Consider the following 10,449-nt stretch of genomic DNA (forward strand, 5'->3'; position numbering starts at 1 on the left):
GATAATCTTACTTTTCCATTGAGTCTAAAATATCGAATTTTGTATTGTTACATAGTTTGTTTGCGTATATGGGATTCCGAATGAATCCCAGGGGCTAGTAGAGAACATGGAAATTTCAAAGTCCATTATTGTCAGCTGGTGCATCACTATCACAAGCAAAGGGTCATGATTGTGATACCCTTGGATGTAAGCAATTTTCGCAATCACAATAAGTCCACACAACCACAAGATGTGGTGATTGCAGAGCCTCGAGTCGCGATAGAGACTCCCAAGGACCTAGATTGGGTATAAAAGGCACTTTTTTACCTGAATTTACTCATTTTTCAGCCATTACTTGAGACCAAAAACCCTAAGAGTGAGATATCTTAAAAGTGAGACTTGTGGGTGACGTGGGAGCTTGTTTAGCATTTATTTTTGCAATTATCTTCTGATTTATTATAGTGATTTATTGCTCAAAACCCCAAAACTTTTAAGGCTTGATTTTATCCCTAATTTACCTTGGTTTTCACACATTTTCGAGGGTAATGATTTCTTAAGCATGTAAGAATATTGAGTTGGTTTTGGAAATGAGATTTACATAAGTGGGGACCATTTGTGGTTTCGTGTGATTTTATAACCTGAAGCTCAATGTTGCAATATAGTTATTGTTGTTTTTGTATTGATGTAGAATGTTTTTATGATAGCTTGGCATCTTGAGGATGCTTCTCGGAAGGCAAAAATGGTGATATAGCGGATCATTGAGCTTTCTTCAGCGCCAAGGTAGGCAAGGTTTTATCCCTTTTTTGATTGAACTATTTCATAGTATGTTTATGATATTGTGTTGGATTTGCAATAAATTTTAGGTGTTGGATTGATGAAATGCAAGACTTGGATTAGTTGGACCATTTTGTCTAATTTGAAATCGATGAGTTGAACACTTAGCTTGTTTTCCTTATGCCTTAGGTGAATTTGACTTCACTACTTACTTTTAGTATGAGAATGCATTAGGTTACTCAAGTTAGGTAAAAATGATTTAGACATTCATTCTTCGGGTAAGTTTTGCCTTAGTTTCTTAAACTAATAAAGGTTTCCCTACTTTGAACTTAGTTAAAGTGCTTGAGAAGAATCTCTACCTTAGGCTAATTGTGTCTTGCTATACATCTATTAGGAGATTTAGATACCTAAGCCTAGTCTGGGGTAGCTTATCCTAGTCTGGGGTAGAGTTTGACTTAGAATGTATTTTGGGGATTAAGAAGTGGGATCTTTGACACACCTTAAGCCAAGATCGATGATTAGTTCTCTTGAAATCCTTATATGTTTGTTGAATACCTAGTGAATTCCCCTTTGAGGAAATATTGAGGAACCTTGATACTTGATGGTTATGGTAATAACGGCATTAGAAGTAATGTTCATAGACTAATGGATTAGATTCTCATTTATTTTATTATGAGATACGAATCATGTTTTGACAAACTATTGGTTATGTCATGTATAATCTATGTATTATGCTAATGATAAGCCTCAGACCATACTATGTAGAAGATATTGCCTATGCTATTACTTATGATTATCATCATTCTAGAAAACATCCCTATTGATGATTTTAGCAATTGTGTTATTAATTATGCTATAAGTTATGCTATAATTATGCAAGAATTCAGGATACTTGACTCTAATTAACTCTTCTCCTATTAATTATTCCACTGACTATGATGATGTGGCTACCGATTCGAGTCTGGATATTTACTATATATATATAGATATCCGGTTTGATTTTGAAAGATGATGTTGATATTGATTATGCCCAGTTCAATTCTGAAATATGATGTTGATATTGATTATACTCAATTCAATTTTAGAAGGTGATGTTAATATTGATTATACTTGGTTCAACTATGGAATTTGATGTTGATATTGATTATACCTTGTTCAATTTCAAAAGTTGATGTTGATATTCATTATACCTAGTTCAATTACGAAAGATGATGATGATGTTGACTATACGCAATTTGATTTTAGAGGATGATTATGATGATACATTGATACCCGACAAGGCTGGAGGATGATTGAGATGATACATTGATATCCAGAAAGGCCAGAGGAATTTATGATAGTACATTAATACCCAACAAGGATGGAGGATGATTATGATAATACATTGATACCTGACAAGGCTGAAGGATGATTATGACCATGTAACAATGTTTACATTCACTTGTTTAAGCATGGCAATTTATCATGATATTATATGAATATACAAGTTGGGTATGATGTTGATACTAGGGATGTTGGTTATACTTTTCGTGGCTCAAATGCACACGCAGGTACACATGATCGTACAAGTAATATAGCGACTTAGACAGTCAGATATCGTTCCCACGAGGACTAAGCAACTAGAAATTTATCCAACTTTTAGTTTTAGACAACAAGGTATTAAGTGTTGTAAATTATTAAGATGATAGTGCATTTATGAATAAGAATGTAAAGTAATAAATAAAAAATAATAGATTGTGACTAGAGAAAAGCAAGCAACGGTTGTAAATAGTAATGATAAAAATTTTAGGGTTGAGCCATATCGAACATTTATACAAATCTCTATTCTTATCGCCGACTAATTGGTTATCGGGTTGTTGATTCGCAAGGTTTATGCTACGATCTCAGTCTCCAGACCTTAAATCTTTTATCTATTGAATATTGCAACTACTACTCCTACAGAGATACAACAATTCTTCTAGATTCATAAAGTTATCTTCTAGAAATTGAACCAAGCAAGGATTCTAGGTATATCCCTATCCCAGATGATAATTCGAACCCCTTATTTCATAAAAGGATAAAAACCTTGTTCCTTAATTTCTTTGTTCTATCCTATGATTCTCCTCCCGAATTCACATAGAGATCTAGATTTATCCTAATGGTGGCCACTCATCAAAATAGTAAGCTCAAGAAATTAAGAACAACCCAGATGATAATCCAAAAATAAACTACGATAAAGAATATCAAAAAGTAATCATGTTCTTGGCCTCAACCCCAGAACAAGGGTATTTAGTCACTCATGTTTGAATTAAACATAAAAAATAAGTAGTTAATATACCCAAAATTAATCTTCAAGCAAAGAAGTTCAAAAGAAATAATAAGAACCCTAAAAGAGAATTTTGTATTTTTCCGCCACTACTATGCTTTCCAAAGTGTCCCCAATGTGTTCTAAATTTTTCCTTTTATATCTAGGATAAAAAACCTGATTTGGACCTCCAGCACATCGCGCCTTGCTATCAAATGCCATAATTCCCTACAAATCTGGGTTATCATGGATGGTTCCTATTTTGTGACTTGGCTCATCACTGCGATGCTGTGATATTGCGGAGGACTACTGGTTTGTGACAATTATTAATTCATCCTCCTCCGCGATGTGCTAAGCTTGACATTTTGAAAAACTGGCAACTTGAACATTGCCGCATCGCAATAATAGCATGGCACCTTACTGGTTTGTGACAAATGCTATTTTATCATACTCTGCGATGCGTCGACCGCTCAAATGTGAATTTATGACTTCTAGTTTGCTTTGCTGAGCTTTGTTCCACCTTTGTTCATTCTTCTTTACCCTTGCATATCTTTAATGTGTCCAATCATATATAATTCATCACAATCTACTCCTGCAAATACTAATCATGTCTATTAGATCAAGAACACCATCAAAGCTTAATTTACACTTAAAATAACACATTATAGCTTTCAAAACAAGGCTAAATCTGGGTAAACATTGGTTATATGACATATAAATACGTCCAAGATAACCACCCCACACTTAAAACCTTGTTCGTCCTTGAACAATTCTAAACACAATTTTCTCAATCAATTTTGAAATCACAACCAAAGAGTTATGCTTGCATTGGGCACTTCAATTTATGGCAATGATTTTTCATCTGAACACATGTTAAAAAATATGTTATGAACATGAACAAATTATTTCAAACCTTACTATCTCGATAGTGACAATCGATTTGTTGGAAAACTTAACCAAATCACTTAATAAAACAACACCACAAGAAATTCAGAGTTTCATCCGTATGCACCCTTACAAGAAGAAAGTTTCCCCATACTACTCACAACTTTTCAATTTTTTCATATTAAAGGATTATCAAAATTCAATCACTCACTCTCAACAAAGAATTCATACATGATAGACAGTGAACCATAAGTTTTCCCTTAGTGTACTACTCCACTAATAGTTCAATATTGCAATGTAGGATAAATTAGGTCTTTTGAGGTTGTAATGTAGGCTAAGGGACGGGTAGGAACTATTTCAGAAATAGTGACTAGTCTTCCTTAAGCACTTTAATACACATCAATCTTCAATCATGATCATATTCTATCAACCCAATTTCAACTTCATTACCTTCACACATCATTCACTTCGCCCTATTTTATTAAGCATATTAACATAACCTATGGTAGGAGTATTTTTTTCTTTTGCACCCCAATTCAATTCTCAACTCTTTGTTTAACACCCATTTTCTATTACACACCCCTATCATAGCCACCCTCAACTAAAGCTATTCACCTTGGTTGAGGTGCACAATATCCGAAATGGACCAAGGCCAGAACAGGTTCATTGTAACAAAAATCAGGCTACAACAACTGAAATTCTCTCAAATTTTATATAACTCCTCACCATCACAATTAGACACACAAATAATTATTTCTTTAGGGCTTTACTTTCACCTCTCTCCTACTTCACTTTCACACTCCCTACTTTTTTAATTATTTTTACTAAAGTGCTTAGGAGCTCTAGATCAAATCAAGGTATTAGGCTACACATGTAGCTACCAAAGAAATTAGGCTATAGGCTCAACGGGGCTAACTAATGATATGCATAAGAGTAGGTAAATAAAGTTTTTACAATTAGGCAAACAAAGAAATACCTAAATTATTTCCTTCATCTAACACCCTTTATTCCGCTTTGTAGACACACCGAGCAAGTTCTAGATACTCCTATACATGTAGAATATTCACAAATACTCATACTCACACTGCATGCAAGGAATCAAATCGGATCCTTATGGTTCCCGATCTCGTTCTTTGTCAAATTTAACATTAAGACAACAACTCGTATTTCACCTATAGAAATTAAAGAGTTTACAATCAAGTCTTTTTAAATTTCCGACAAGCTTTTATTTTGTTAAACTTAATTTAGCCTAAATAACTGCAAAAATTTAAAAAATGGACCACATACAGCACTTCTCTAACATTGTGTTTGGATTCTCATCAATTCTTCACTTATTAAGACCCACTCCCCTTAAGACAGTTGTCTTCCATCTATCACAGGGGAAGGTACTATCTATGATGGGTTATTTCGAATTGCCAAAAATGCCATAAATAGTACTATATACTGTAATTTGCCAAGGAGGTTGAAAATAAACAAAACAACCACTTTAAACTAATAGCAACATGCAAAAAATGCCTTTAGTGAAAATTGTGCAAACCCATCCTTAAATTTACTAACAATTACAATCCAACAAAACAAAAAAGAAATAAAAATTGTCTAACCGAAATAAACATAAATTGTCCAACCAAAATGAACTAAGATAGAAATCAGAGACGTAAAAGACAACTACCCCACACTTAGACGCAGCACTATCACAGTGCTAAAAATAAGCATAAGAAAAGGTGGCATCATACTCCCTGCTCAGTCAAAGGGCACAATCGTCTTCATTTCCTCATCTGCACCATCCTCCTCATAAACGTCGTCATCTTCTGCATCGCCCTCACCCTCATCAGATTGATCCTCAGTGTCCAACTCTTCATTTTAATCCTGGTATTGTGTCTCAGCATCAGTAGGCACGTTATCATTAGTAGGTTCTATGAACTCAGGCCCGATCTGCAGCAATGTTCTGGTATGTGGCCCAGGGCGTAATCTAACTCCACCATATGAAATTCTTCTTTCATTGCAAATCTTATCCCTATCGCAGCTGCAATATCTGTAGACCAAACATACGGGCAGATATCTCATCAGTCCAAGCTTGATATTCATCCATGGTTAGAATTGGGCCTTGGGCTCCAGTGATGCTCCTACCAATCGTGATATCAATCGGCTGAGTGACAATATCTGGCTTGTAATCTAGCTCCTCCTCATCCACCCTATGCCTCCTCAATAACTAAGTCAGCAGTCCTCTAAAACCATATCTATGCCCCGACTGGTAGCATGCCTTCTTCATTGCAGAGAAAATAACCTGGCCCACATTAATCTCAATATCATTACACATTAGAGCATAAATCAAACTTACCCAATCACGTGTAACCTGTCATATGTTTTCCTTGGACAAGGTAATGATACAAAATGCATCCCCACATATGAGCTTCTTTATTCATCTATGCATAGGGTAAAGATAAGTTCAAGTAGGTGACCTGGTGCCTGGTCTACCTCGCAGATGAGCACGTACCATACAACAAATATCTAATGTGAGCATAAGGAGGAGTGACAATAAACTACTTTAAGTGGTTTGCATTCGGCTCAGGTATTCCCAGCAACTCATTAATTTCCGCAACTGTGAATCGAACCTTCTTACCTCAAATCTTCAATTCATGATCGGGGTCACTTAGACCCCAATTAGTATAAAACTTGTGTACTAAATGCAAATTACACTCAGTAGGCTAGTGGAAGATAAAGTTCATATTCAGCTGCCCAATTCATCGCACCATACTTAGGCAGTCCCTTAGCAGGCTTGTCCTATTAATGAAAACCTTCAGGATGTATTGGGCTTCAGTATGTTTTGAGTACCCCTGTTTGCCTACTTTCCAGACTGCCTTGAATCTAAACTTTATCATTTTCCCATGTTGTAATGGTGGAGCATGGGTCAGCCTCGCAAGTTGAATTTTAGATGGCCTACTTTTTTTCCTAACTGGTGCAGAGGGACCAGCCTTGGCCTTTCCTTTCTGTTGTTGGGGATCCATGGTACCTGTAATCCAATTCAAGTAACTAATAAGTGATTCATTGAGGTACAGGTTGCACTAACTTAAACTAGGTGTCGACGGGCCTCAATTGACAACCCATACTTAGTTGTTAACTCAATTGCACACAAATAAGAATAGGGTACTCAGACTTCTCCGTATTCTAAATATTTAACACACACATGGTCCAAAATGCAAGCACGTCAAGTTTCAGCTAAACCAAAACAAAATTAGGACCTTACTATGTCACTAAATCAAGAAATCCTCAAATATTAATTCAAATTTAAGAATAGAGACCGCTATCTACAGTAATGATCCCTATTCGTTACATCCCGTTGATGCAACTGTTATATAAGCTCAAACAGCTCCAAATTTCCATATTCATTAACATCATTGTTTATTAAAAACGGGTCGACAAGGAATGTATGCAAATTATTACAATAATGATTCACTCATGCACATTCGCCCCAAATTCCATCTCTTTTACAACTCTTTCATTCACCCCACACTTAGTTGTTACATAACAGTCCATCGTCACCATGCAAGGTACTCAAACTTCCAATCGTGGTGATGCATATTACCCCATGATTAACACATTCAAAAAGTGTGGAAAATCAACACAATGTAAAGTCTGGTCAATGAGATTTCGCCATAAGAACTTCTAAAATCAAAATACCCCAATATATGTACCTCTTTTAGTTACATAATGTAAACATGGACATTATCACAAACAACCCTTAAAATTGTACCTCCATTATCATAAAACATAAGTAGGAGTTGATAGGCAAAGTGGATGGTTTCAACATTATTACCCAACTACACATTTAGACACATTTATAAAAGCAAGCAACACAAGAGAAATTCTGAGTAGGACTGTGACTAATCAGTTTCAGTCAATGTAATTTCCATCAATAAATAGCAAATCCCCTTACCTCTCTGTACAATCCCAAGCCATACCCTATTGTTCATAATGAAAACTTACAATTTCTATCAGAAAATCATAAGGACCATGAAAATCTCACACCTAATAGAGTAAAAATAAGCAAGGCTAACCCTTAATATCAATGTTAAATAACATGCCCCATTCAAATGACAAATGATATAAATTGCAAAATTCCCTTAGTAAATAAATAAAACCAAGTTAAAAGACTTAAAATACTTACCTTTTTGGAGATGAATTAAAAAAGAACAAGACGGACCTTGATCATTCATTTAAGAAGAGTGACGAGAAAATTTTTGGGGTTAAGGATCTTAGGGCGGAGCTAAGAAGAGAGAATAAGGGAATTAGGTTTAAGGGGGATATATATAAAGTGAAGGGGATAAACCGGATCGGATAGGGTTCACCTAAAATATTTAGTCCGATTTTTACCCCAACCCGATGCGGAGTAATCGCGCCAGGCCACTAGAAAATGACAATTGTCATTTTGCTAGGCTCCGCAATGCGGTGGGATCGCACCAAGCCACTGGAATTTGAAAACTGTCATTTGTCTAGCCAGCGCAATACATTGGCCTCTCATTTCACGTTCCCAGTTTATTTTTCAACCTTTTTACCTGATTTGTTTTTTGTACCTGACTTACACACATTAACTTTAGGCAAATCTGATTGCTTCATTAGACATGATGTTCTCCTTGGTTTCAATTTTCTCATCCCTACAAATCAAATAAAAATAAGAAAATTATGTAAGTAAAAGTGGGTTGCCTCACACCAAGTGCCTTATTTTTTGTCGTGGCACGACTTATTTATTTGTGTTTTCACTTTTCTTTTTTTTCTAAAAATTACAAACGAAAAGAAACTATCCTATAACATTACATTCTTGGGTTGCATCCTACGCAACACCTTATTTTATATTGCGGCACGACTTGGTTCAATCTCACTCATCAATAAAAGTAATGGACATATTTTGCTTGTCTCCATGATCAGCCCAATAATGCTTCATACGTAGTCCATTCACCATAAATTTCTCAGTCTTCTCTTTGTTCAACATTTTAACTACTCCATGGGGTCATTTGTACTACTTCAAAAGGCCCAGACCACTTAGACCGCAATTTACCCAGAAACAACTTTAGCCTTGAATTAAATAGCAACACAAGTTGTCTGGGTTCAAACACTCTATCCTGAATTTGCCTGTCGTGCCATCTGTTGGTTTTCTCTTTGTACAGTTTTGCGTTCTCATAAGCATGGAGACGAAATTCATCTAATTCAATAAGCTGCAACAATCTCTTGTCTCCCACGACCTTCATCTTAAGATTCAACTTTTTAATGGCCCAATAAGCTTGATATTCCATCTCTACAGGTAAATGACAAGCTTTCCCATAAACCAACCGATATCGAGAAATACCAATGGACATCTTATAAGTTGTCTAGTACGCCCACAATGCATCATCTAGCTTCTTAGCCCAATCTTTTCGTTGCCCATTAACCGTCTTCTGCAGTATTTTCTTTATCTCAATATTAGAGACCTCAACTTTTCCACTCATTTATGGATGATACGCAGTGGCCACCTTGTTCCTAGCACCATATTTAGCTAAAATATTCTTAAACCATGTGTTAATAAAGTGCGTACCTCCATTACTGATTATAGCTCTTGAAGTGCCAAACTGAGAAACTACTTTCTTCTTCATGAATTTTAGCACTACTCTCGCATTATTGGTAGGAAAAGCTGCAGTTTCCACCCATTAGATAAGTAATCAACCACCACTAAGATGTACAGATTACTATTTGATGGTGGGAATGGTCCCATAAAATCAATCCCCCAAACATCGAATACTTCTAGTTCAAGGATGTTGTTTAGGGGTATCTCATGACGCCTTGAAATTGTACCTAACCTCAGGCATTAATCAAAACTCTTTACAAAAGCTACTGCATCTTGAAATAATATTTCCCAAAAGAAATTGGATTGCAACACTTTTCTTACTATTCTTTAAGCACCACGATGGCTACCATAAGAGGATGAATGACACTTTTGTAGCACTTGTGTAAATTTAGCTTCCGGAACACATCTGCGTATGATTCTATCTGGAACCTACTTGAAGAGATATGGCTCTTCCCATATATAAGAATGAGAATTATAAATCAGTTTCTTCTTTTGTTGAATTTTACTTTCAGGAGGGTAAAATTTACTTGCCAATAAATTCACAATGTCTGCATACCAAGGAACTTCACACTTCTTTATAGGCAATAACTTTTTTTCTGGAAACTCTCCCCAAATGCAAAGAAAGTTATCAACAATATGATCATGAGTCTCTAACCTTGACAAATGGTCTGCAACTTGATTTTCTTCTCCTTTACGATCACGAACCTCTAAATCAAACTCTTGCAATAGCAAAATCCACTGAATCAATCGAGGCTTTGCATCCTTTTTATTAAAAAGATACTTGATGGCTGCATGGTCTGTGTGAACAATAACCTTTGTGCCCACCAAATATGCTCTAAATTTATCAAATGCATAAACCACTGCTAACATCTTCTTTATCATTCAAGACTTTACTAGCATAGTAAATAGAGAGAAATACCTTGTCTTTTGT

General features: G+C 35.6%; 1 long non-coding RNA gene across 1 annotated transcript; it reads right to left on the reverse strand.

The window, feature by feature from the left end:
* Window positions 1–5,384: 5,384 nt before the first annotated feature.
* On the reverse strand, window positions 5,385–8,756 carry LOC107868150. Its single transcript, XR_001673673.2, has 2 exons — window positions 8,088–8,756; window positions 5,385–6,932 (listed from the first exon to the last, which is right to left on the reverse strand). It is a non-coding gene; the product is annotated as an uncharacterized LOC107868150 (long non-coding RNA).
* Window positions 8,757–10,449: the final 1,693 nt, after the last annotated feature.

Source organism: Capsicum annuum, chromosome 4, assembly GCF_002878395.1.
Source record: "Capsicum annuum cultivar UCD-10X-F1 chromosome 4, UCD10Xv1.1, whole genome shotgun sequence".
In the NCBI taxonomy this organism is placed as follows: domain Eukaryota; kingdom Viridiplantae; phylum Streptophyta; class Magnoliopsida; order Solanales; family Solanaceae; genus Capsicum; species Capsicum annuum.